Source organism: Geospiza fortis, unplaced genomic scaffold, assembly GCF_000277835.1.
Source record: "Geospiza fortis unplaced genomic scaffold, GeoFor_1.0 scaffold23, whole genome shotgun sequence".
In the NCBI taxonomy this organism is placed as follows: Eukaryota; Metazoa; Chordata; class Aves; order Passeriformes; family Thraupidae; genus Geospiza; species Geospiza fortis.
In genome coordinates this window covers 13,843,631-13,853,797 of record NW_005054303.1, presented here as the reverse complement: position 1 = coordinate 13,853,797, position 10,167 = coordinate 13,843,631, and the positions used below count along the sequence as shown (strand labels likewise).

General features: G+C 41.0%; 1 protein-coding gene across 1 annotated transcript in view; it reads right to left on the bottom strand.

The window, feature by feature from the left end:
* BMP4 (bone morphogenetic protein 4) overlaps positions 1 to 2,341 on the bottom strand; it is a 14,490-nt gene extending 12,149 nt beyond the window's left edge. The window contains exon 1 of the mRNA XM_005417969.3: positions 2,336 to 2,341. The gene's annotated coding sequence lies outside the window, so the exon portion shown is untranslated. The remainder of the gene's footprint in view (positions 1 to 2,335) is intronic.
* Positions 2,342 to 10,167: the final 7,826 nt, after the last annotated feature.

The following is a 10,167-nucleotide window of genomic DNA, read 5'->3' as shown; positions in this document are numbered from 1 at the left end:
AAGAGAATTGGCACAGTATGTTACTAGCTCACATAATTTTTTTTGTTGTTATAATAAAATCTTTTGTAAAGCTGTTCATTCTCCTGCCCCATGAGAGATGAATTGTAAATCCAGCCAAAGAAAAACCTGCCCCACATCCCTGGATCTTAGGAAATGTAGATTTGTCACCTTTCAGTCTCTTTGTATGCTGTTAAGATTTTCTCCCTGTAATTTTATGCTGCTCAGGCATCTAATGACCTAAGTGGTCCCAGGAGAGAGGAATTGGCATCCTCTAAATAAAAGAAATAAAAATTAAAATTAAAAAAAGGTGAAAAAAGGTGTTTATTTGCAATTTACCTTACCTGAATTGTTTAAAGTGTTATCAGAATGCAAGCATCTACTTTCTTCTCTTCATTTTCACAAGATATCCAAGATTGGCTTGAATTGAGAATGTCTAAAGCCTCAGGCATGATCCTGGGTGTTCTCAAGACTTAAATGTCACTGCTTAAAGAGTTAAAGATCTAGATGGCTGCACTAAGAGGATGATAAACTAATCACTCACTCACTGCTGGTGAGCCTGGTGTCATTTACTGAAACATGGAATGCATTTAACAATGTAAGAGAAACTCCATGCAGTCCAAAAGCCAAAGATTATTGTTAGATTGTCAGGGTTTACTTTGGAGAAAGTCCTCAGTCTAATTACCTACGTTTAAGCAACAGAAGTATTTTTGCCCTCGTTGAAGAAGTTCACATTTTCCTTTCAAGCCAACGGGTGGTTTGAGTTTTTTTAATGCTACTAAGGATTGCAGATTCTGTTCAGGGGGCTACAAAAATTGAAGGCAGGGACTAGGTAGAAGAGATAATTCTTCCAGGGAGCAAGTAAAAAATGTTTCCTATCATTATAACCATGAGACAAGTAGAAATAATAAATAGACTATTAGTACTGAACATTCACTTATTGATTTGTGTCTTGCAGTTCTGTGAAATGGCTGGAAAGAAAAGGACAGCTCTCTGCACTCAACAGAAATGCATATTTAAAAGCCACACTCTTTTTTGGTGCTACTGGAAAAAAATGCTTGCAATCCTTTTCACTGCAATCCCTGAGCCTTGGAGGAGCAGAAAGAGCAGGTCCAACATTTTGGTGTTGCATTTTTGCACCAGAATTTGGTGAATATTGGCAGTTTTTCTTAAAACGAGATCTCAGTTAAAGATCAAGATAACAAACATGAATAAAATATCAAAGGGATTTTGTGGGGCTCACCCAGTGGGCATCCAAACCGCAAATATCACTTTATTCTCTTTTACTCTATTAAACTTTGAACAGTACAAATCCCTTGTGTGAGCAGTTGGTACAAGACCCTTTCCCAGCACACCAAATCCCAGAGCTGCTCCCAATGGATGCCACCAGAAGTTTTTTGTTGATTGGACAGCAAGGCCTGGAGTGACAGAGCCAAATGAAGGTGTGACCATAACTCATCGTGGTGGCTCGGTGTCACTTTGACCCAGCAAAGACAGGCAAAAACAGGCAGTGCAGTGACATCAGCACGTCCTGGCAGCCAAACCACCCTCCTGAGACTCTGGCTGGGTGCTCTGATGTGGCCATGGCACATCCCTGCACACCAGTGTCAGTCTGACCTGGCAAACACAGGTAATAAAGGCAGAGGAAGCAAGGGCAGCTCAGCAAGGGTTAACTGCTTACCTGTTCTGCAGAGACTGGAGGCGGGCACTCTGCTCCCCAGCTCGGACAAAGCTTGTCCCATGGCTCTGCTGCTGTTACCCAAATGACTCCGAGGAGGAGAAGGAGGAGGCAGAAACACCTTCTAATGACACCTGCCTTCATAACAAGCCTGGCAAGACAGCACATGATCATTTTCCCTGCCGGCTGATGGCTGGTGGCTCAGGCAGTTCTGCTGACCTTGGTTAGGGCAGTCTCTGAAGAATTAAGCTCCAGCCTCAACCAAAGGACAAAATTCCAGCTGTATGGGTGGAAATTCAGCTGATCAAACAGAGACATGTTCGGCATCATCCTGAAATGAATGTCAAAAACAGATCAGATTGTTCTCAAGCAGTGTCTATTTCCCTGCACACCTAAAAGGAGAATCCAAATGAGTAAGTCAGGTGTTGCTGTGCACATTGCAGAGATCTAAAGGCAGCAAAGAGAAATGCTATTCAAAGGAACCTGCTCTTCCTGTTGTGTAAACCTCTCCCTCTACAAAGATGCAACATTTTCCCCAGGAACTGTGTGACAACACTTGCCTCACTGCACTGGGTGAAAGACAGAGCAAACACTTTGAGACCAAGACATGTTTTTTTTACAAGGGCATAGAGTGACAGGACAAGGGGAATGGCTTTAAACTGACAGAAGGCAGGGTCAGATTAGAGATTAGTAAAAAATTCTTCCCTGTGAGGGTGGGGAGGCCCAGAGAAGCTGTGGCTGCCCCATCCCTGGCAGTGTTCCAGGCCAGGTTGGACAGAGCTTGGAGCAACCTGGGATTGTGGAAAGTGTCCCTGTCCATGGCAGAGGGGAGAACAAGATGGTCTTTAATGTCCCTTCCAACCCAAACCAGTGTAGGATTCTATAATAAGAACTGGAGAACTTTTGAAATACACTCACAGCTCCACAGACCACAATTGCTACTGCAGCACAAACTGTTTCTATTTCATCTATATGTGCATGATTTTAGGACTTGAAAAACTGCTGCCCTTGTACTTCTCAGCAGCTAATAAAAACCCTTGTTAGCAACATCTGGATACAAGATAAGGGAACCTTGCAAGGAAACATGAGGCATTCAACAGGTTTCTGCAGTGGGTTCTTCGTCGACCCTCTGAGGACTCTGCTCCAAAGTCTGCTGAGGTGTTGAGGTGTTTTTCCATTGACTTCACTGGGCTCCAAACCAAGACCTAAAGCCTCCCTGCTGTGTCTTGGACATTTATTTGTGTTTGATCTGTAATAAGATCTTTCATTTCTCTTATTCCTGTAAAAACAAATAAAGCCAGAGCACAAGAAAGCAACTAAACACATGCTTAGCTTTAAGCATATCCCTAAACCCACTCACTTAAAGTCCTTAATTCTATGGACTCCTGGGAAAGAAAAGCACATGCTAAAGTTAAACACATGCTTGGGGTCTTTGCTAATTAGTGATGGCCTTGTGTCTTACAGGGCCCTAAACACTTCTTAGAGCATCTGGGGTTTTAGAGCCCATATGGGAGAAATTACACAGAGACCATCTCAAAAGTGCAACTTTCAGTATTGTATCTGATGCTGGAAGCCTGTCTTTAGTGGTTTCAGGCTGATTCTGTTACAACACCATTTACAACTAGTTGAGGGAAGAGTTTCTTAGATATTTGTAAAAATAAGAATATCTAAAACCAGAACCTTTCCTTGGCTAATAATACAATACCATCCTATCAGGACGATCAGTCTAATCAAACTAAAACTCCTTTTTGGAATGGATGTGCTTACTGGCATCTCAAGACCAAAACTGTCTCACTTCAGCCAAAGTTTTGTGCCTGACATCCTTCACTTGGCTCAGAGGATGAGTCTGGCTCTGGAAGACAAGCCAGCCTTTACCTTTGGGTCAGGCAGCAAATGCAAGAATATTCCCAATAAACCACACCGAGCAAAAAGCATTTTTCCTCACTGCACCGTGTTTATTTTGGACCTCTGCTAAAGTGTTAGAACTTTCAGCTATCTTGATCAGACAAGGCCTGAAATGTAACGTGTCTGACAGGTCAAATCAGTGTTGTTCCCAGAGAGAGAACATTGGGGAAGTTTCTTCACAAAACATATGCTAGCTAGCAGGAAACCTCTCACCTTGTCAGCATCTCCTCCACAAGGACTGAAACTTGTCTTTCTGTGGCTCTTGCACTCTCTCTCTTATATCTTCCTGAACTCTTTTTCAAGGTGCATCAGTGCACTCAGCTTCAGATGTTCTTGGACTTTCAGCTCTCTCTAAAATTTTATGATGTCCCCTGTTTATGGATTCATTGTTCTGCAAGCTGAATGTCCATTAGTGAGGAATCCAGATCAGATGTGAGCACTCAACATTTCTCTGAACTGCCAAAGCACACAGCCTGGTGCTCCTGCTGGCTTTCCTATTTATACAGCCTGTGGGAAGACAGGTGATACCTGAACCCAGCATAAAGCCTTCAGAAGAACTTTTTTTTTAAAAGAAAAGTGATTGTTTTAATGCTTTACATCACATGGCTGCAGTGTCTTTGATCTGAAACTGGATTTAGCACAGCTTCACACTTACCTCTGAGGAACAGGGAAGTTGTGAGTCAATGCATCAACCATCAGAACCACCACAAGCAAAAAGCTGCTGCCGGCTGTGCTTGCCTAGAAGCACCAGCAGCACAGTCCTCCTCAATCCCAGGTCTAGTTAAACACCCAAAATAACCTCAGCTTAGCCCTTGATGTTTTAAGGAAGGAAAGGAGGATAAACACAGGGAGCTTCTCCTGGATCCTTCTGTAGCCCCAGTTTTTAAGTTGGTGATCTCCTAAATTCCCTGGTTCTTCAGTGCTCAAGATCCATCTTATAATGACTATACAGAATAGATGAAACTTTTGTAGAAGGCATCACGTCCACCTTCTCTCAACCTCAAAACAGTAGATGCAAAGCAAAAAGGCCCAGGATGCCCATCTAATGACAGTGCCTTGGATGGTTTTTGCAGCTGAAACACTTGACCTGGTATTTCCAATGTTCTCTGAGCAGCCCAGGTAATAAAGGAGAATTTACAACTAAAAACTCATCAGCATCTTCTGTGCTGAGTCTCTGCTTGCATTAAATGTCCTGGAGTTATGATCCACTTTTAAACTACTTTTTGGGGATGACCTACATCACTTGTTGAAGAACAAGGGTTGATATCACCGCAGGCAAGCTGATTTTAGAAAGTCTGCATGAAGAACATGCCATACAATTTCAAATTACTCTCTGGTACCCTGCTCTGTGCTGTTCCAGAGACCAGTGTCCTCACAGCCTGTGGAAATAAAATACTGTTTTCCCTCTGATAGCAAGTAGGTAAAAGTGTTTCCCAGGAAAGCTGGGGAAAGAAAATTGTGTTCAATACACTTCCTAAACCCAGAGAAGAATGGAAGGCTGTACTCTCTGTAGACCTCAGAAAATTCACTTCTTTCACCACCAGATTCCTGTTCCCAATGCTAACTCTAGCCCCTCTGTTTCCCTTCCTTTCCACACAAGATTGATTCACAGAACTTGATTTAAAGGATGTTTATTTCCATAACAAAAATGATCAGGGGTCTAGAAAACATGACCTATGAGGAAAGATTGAAAGAATTGGGTTTGTTTAGTCTAGAGAAGAAAAGACTGAGGGGGAGACATGATAACAGCCTTCAACTATGTAAAAGGTTGTTGCAGATAGGAAGGTAATAAATTGTTCTCCATGTCCACTGGGTATAAGGCAAGAAATAATGGGTTTAAATTGCAGCAAGGAGGATATAGGTCAAGCATTAGACACATTTCCTAAGAGGAAGGACAGGTGAGAACTGGAATAAATTAGTCAAGGAGTACAGACTCTACTGTCACCAGGAATGGCTCAGACCTGGCAAATCTTGCCTTGGGGTAGAGGGATAGATCATCTCTCAAGGTCCTCTCTGCCCCTTTTTCTACTGGTCTGTATTTATACCAGTCAAAATAATCAATAATATGTTTGTTCCAGAGAAAGGAGAGAGAAAATCTTTCTCCAGCCCTCCCTGAGATTTTTCCTGCTGGTTTTATCTGTAGTTGCAGTGCATTTGGAGGCATTCACATTCATTTCTATTTAGATAATTAAGGAAAGGACCATTTTTACAGCCCTATGGCCCTGCACATGTTTTCTGTTGTGGTTCATGCTACAAAATGACGTGTCTGTACTATGTTCAAAACCTTTTCTCCAGGTAAGACAACAACCCCACAGCTGCAGAGCACAGGTTGGATTTGGATTTTGAATCTCAGCTCTGCTCATACCAGTTGTGTCAACCCCTCCAGCTCACCTCCAGTGGAAAGGACAATGGAGTAAAAAACCAACCTCCCTGGCCAGTGAAGAAGAGATGATATGGACAGAAAGGAAACTTCTTCTTTTGGCATTTCATGGAAGCAAAATAGTTCTGGATCCACTCATGACTTTTGTGTGTTTCATCTGCAAAGCAAAATTAGTCAACGTGAGGAAAAAGATCTTCTGCCATTTACATTTAATAGAGTTTTTATGATGCAGTGTCTTCATTATTTTAATTTATTTTTAAATGGCAATAAATTACCTTACCTGTGGAGGTCTGGGTTGCCATCATACTCGAGGACAACCATTATAATTCAATCTGATTAAAAAGTTTTAAATAACTGTCCCAGTCACCAGAAAACACATTTTAAGAGTGGTCAAGCCTAAAGGTTTATTGTGTCAAGCCCAGCTGCAATTTACCTTCCATAAAAAGAAAAAAAAATCAGAAAAAGGCAAGCATATTTGTATGAACCTTCTTTTTAAAGTTCTGATTGTTCATCCAAAATGAATTTATGAAACTCTTTGCATAATTGCATTTCTAAAGTGGTCTATGCATGCACACATTCCCATGTATATGTAACCCACCAAAAATAAATGGAACATTTTATTTTAGGCCAAAAAAGCATTTAATACCAAGAGATTTTTTTTAAGAGAACTTCTTTTCTCCCTAAGTTCATGTTATTAAACATGTGCAGACAACAACCGCACTCAACATTTCATAAAAGATGTTCTTCCTTCTGGTTTCCACCTCAGATTCCTGGAGAAAAGCTGCAAATCCTACAGGTCCTGCTCAACTGGGCTGGTTTGATAACAGGGTTTGTCTCCATCTGCTGGTGTTTCAGCTTTTAGAGTCTCAAATGTCTGAAAAAATAGTAATATTTTTCAAAAGATTCGAGAAATTCAGGAGATAGTCATCAATAAGTTCTCTCTAACTCCTAATTATTACTACTGAGTTAAGTATTGTCTGTAGGGCTGGATGCCATTAAGTAAAGTCAGATTGATGTATTGATCCTGATGAGGAATTTATTTTCTTTACTCACACTGATTTAAAATTCTTTTTTTTTTTTCCTGATATTGGGTAACCTTCTGCTTGAACCAACCCACCAGGGAGGGTGGCAGATTTACACCCAGGGTAAAACCCTACATCATCACCACCCAAGTCAGCAACCATGAAGCACAGGTGTCCACCTGTGAGTCTTGATCCTTTGACTTTGGGATGACACCATCATCAGGAATAACCCCATTAGACAGGGCTGCTTCCCTCCATTGGTTCCAAAATGGGACAAGTGCCCCAGGACCCATGGAAATGTTCCAGGCCAGGTTAGATGAGGCTTGGAGCAACCTGGGATAGTGGAAGGTGTCCCTGGACATGGCAGGGGGTGATATGGGGTAGTCTCTAAGGTCCCTTCCAACCCAATCCAGTCTGGGATTCCAATTGCAGGAACAGATACCTCTCATTCTGCCTTCTAAAGCCATGAAAGGCACATCTCATCCTATTCTCCAGGTGTTAACTGCACCCCAAGGGCTTTTTCCCTCAGATTAACATGAAATTCTTGTCTTCCAGCTGGATTTAGATGGTGAAGAACCTATCCCAGGTCTGTCCCAGCAAGGCACAAACATTTCCAGTGATCTGGCAGCACATCTAGGAGTGGGGGAGCTGATACACAATACCTTGTGCACTTCTCATGGCAGGATTCATCTTACCTAACTCTATCCACCTGAGAGGCAGCCTCAGGTCTGAGCCAGTCATCTTAGCTCCCTGAACACCCAGCAGAGAGATGCATTTCCAGAGGGCAACTTATTCCATGACTTCAAGACACCTGTCTTTGGCAAGATAAATCCAATCCTAAGAAAACATTGTCACCTACATTTTTTTTTTTCACTTCAAAATAAAAGATCACTGTCAGCCTTCCCACCTGGCAAGCAGCAGATCAGAGCTGGACTAAACATTCATCTGATGGGCAAGTGAGGCTCTGGAGAAGGCAATGGAAATGCCCTGTATTACTTCAGCTGAAAACTACAGTTGCTTGCCTGTGTCAGAACTACCCTGGCCTGATAGTACAAAATTTAAATACCTTTGCCAAGGACAGTGCTCACCAGTTCCTGGGAATAGGAAATAGGTTTTTATGTATTCTCAATTAAGATAAGTCTCCTTGTAACTTGTTTCACCAGTGATTCTAAAGATGATGATCATTAAAGTCCTGTGTCACATTCTACATAGGCTGCATTTCCTTTTACATTTAAATGCCCACATGCACATAAATGCAGCCATCAGAGCACCATTACATCAAGAATATACCATTACATCAAGATTTATTTAACTGAATCCCCCCTAATTAGGTCATAAGGTATGATTAAGCAGTTGTTAACTGTGTCATAAGGAAGTCTACAAAGGGAATGAAATATTTAAAACAGTAATAACATACCTATCCTGCTTTGCTATTTATGCACAGTTAAACACATAAAAACAAAGGAGCAACTCTTAATTACAAGGACAATTTATTTTGCTGACCTTCTTTTTAGGACACGAGCCAAACCCACTGGGGGTTGGTTTGGTGGTTGCTCCGGTTGACTTTGCAGGGAAAATGTCCCGGCCAAGTTGTTGGAGAGGCTGCAGCTCCTGCCTGGAGAGAGCAGAGCCTTTCACAGGGCTAATTTACAGCCTTCCCCAGTGGTCAAGGGCAGCCATGAAGTACACAAATTACAGTTAAAAATAGAGATGGCTTTGTGGAATCTCATTCCGGTGGCTTCCAAAGGTGCAGGGCCAGGAACATACATCTCATTCCATGCTGCCTCTAAGCTCTAAGCTCATTTTCATCTTTTTTTTCCCCCCCTTTTTTTTTTTTTTTTTACTTTTCCCCTTGGATCCTGAGCTCCACTTCAGTTTTGAACTTCCATAGGAAGGCAGGAGGTTAAACCAAACTGCTAACTGTGTCTCTTCAAAACTGACATTTAATACAGGGTATAAATCACTGTGGGAGCCTGTTATTCCTTCAGGAATGCAATTACATAGGGTCAAATAAAACATGAAAGAACCCAACAAGTTTTAAAATGTAGTATGTTCTCAAAAGCAGGCAAGAAGGAATGCAAAGCAGTCCAAATATGCTAACATCCACATGTTGTCCTGTATGAGGGGGATTAGAAGGGAAGGTTTCTGCTCTTTAATGATTATGTTGTTAAGGGTAGGTTTGTTGCAGGTTCTTGCTGAATACCAGCCCAATCAGGGAGCTTTGGGCAGATTACTGTATTTATTTAAAGCAGGTGTCTTTTATATATCTCATTATTTTAATTGCCACCGTAGCTGTGTTTAAGATACCATTTAGCACACAATAGGATGTGCAGAGTGGGCATTCACCTTTTCCTTGAGACTCAGAGGTGCAGCCCCCAGTCCTGTGGTGATGGAGAAAAATCAACATCACTCCCTGTCACCATTCACATTTCACTCACATTTCTCTGAGAAAAGCCCTTCTGATTTCATATTTTAAATGTATTTAAATAGCCTGGAAGGAAAAGTCCAGAGGTTCTAGCAAATTTTTGAGGTCAAATTTGCCACCCTCAATTTCACTACTCTGTATTTTACACAGTGAATAGTTAAACTTAGCAAACTTTGAAGTTATTTAATTGAAAATCTGGGGTTTCTCAAAGGCAAGTTTTATCTGAAAGTAATTTTTTTTCAGCTAAAAGAGATTTATAAATTCAAAATTAAAGGCTTTTGGAAAAAAAAAACCAAACAATTTTTTAAGCATCTAAGTAAAAGGATTCCTAGAAATTGTTCTTTTTCTCTTTTTCAAGAAGTGACTTCTCCCCAAGAGTGAGTGATGTTTAAAAACTATATATATGAGAGAGTACTTTGCTTTTTAAGAGCCTTATATTTTTTAAATTGCTTCAATCTTGCTTTTAAAAGTTTTGCTTTCCAAATTTAAATGCACACCTTTCGCTTTTTAACCCTCTCCCTAAGAAAGTAACACAAGTAATACTCTGTATTTCAAATGTTTTCCAGGGAAAAAACATTTAAAAGAAATATGTGAAATAACTCATTTTTCTCTTTTCAAGTGAAGCAGGGAAAACCTTAATAAATTGGGCAAAAGTAAGGGTTTCCTCCAGATCTTTTAAAAATTACATTTTTACAGCATATTTCCTAATGGGAAAATTACAAGTGGGGATTATTTTTCCCTACAAAATCCCCATAGCTCC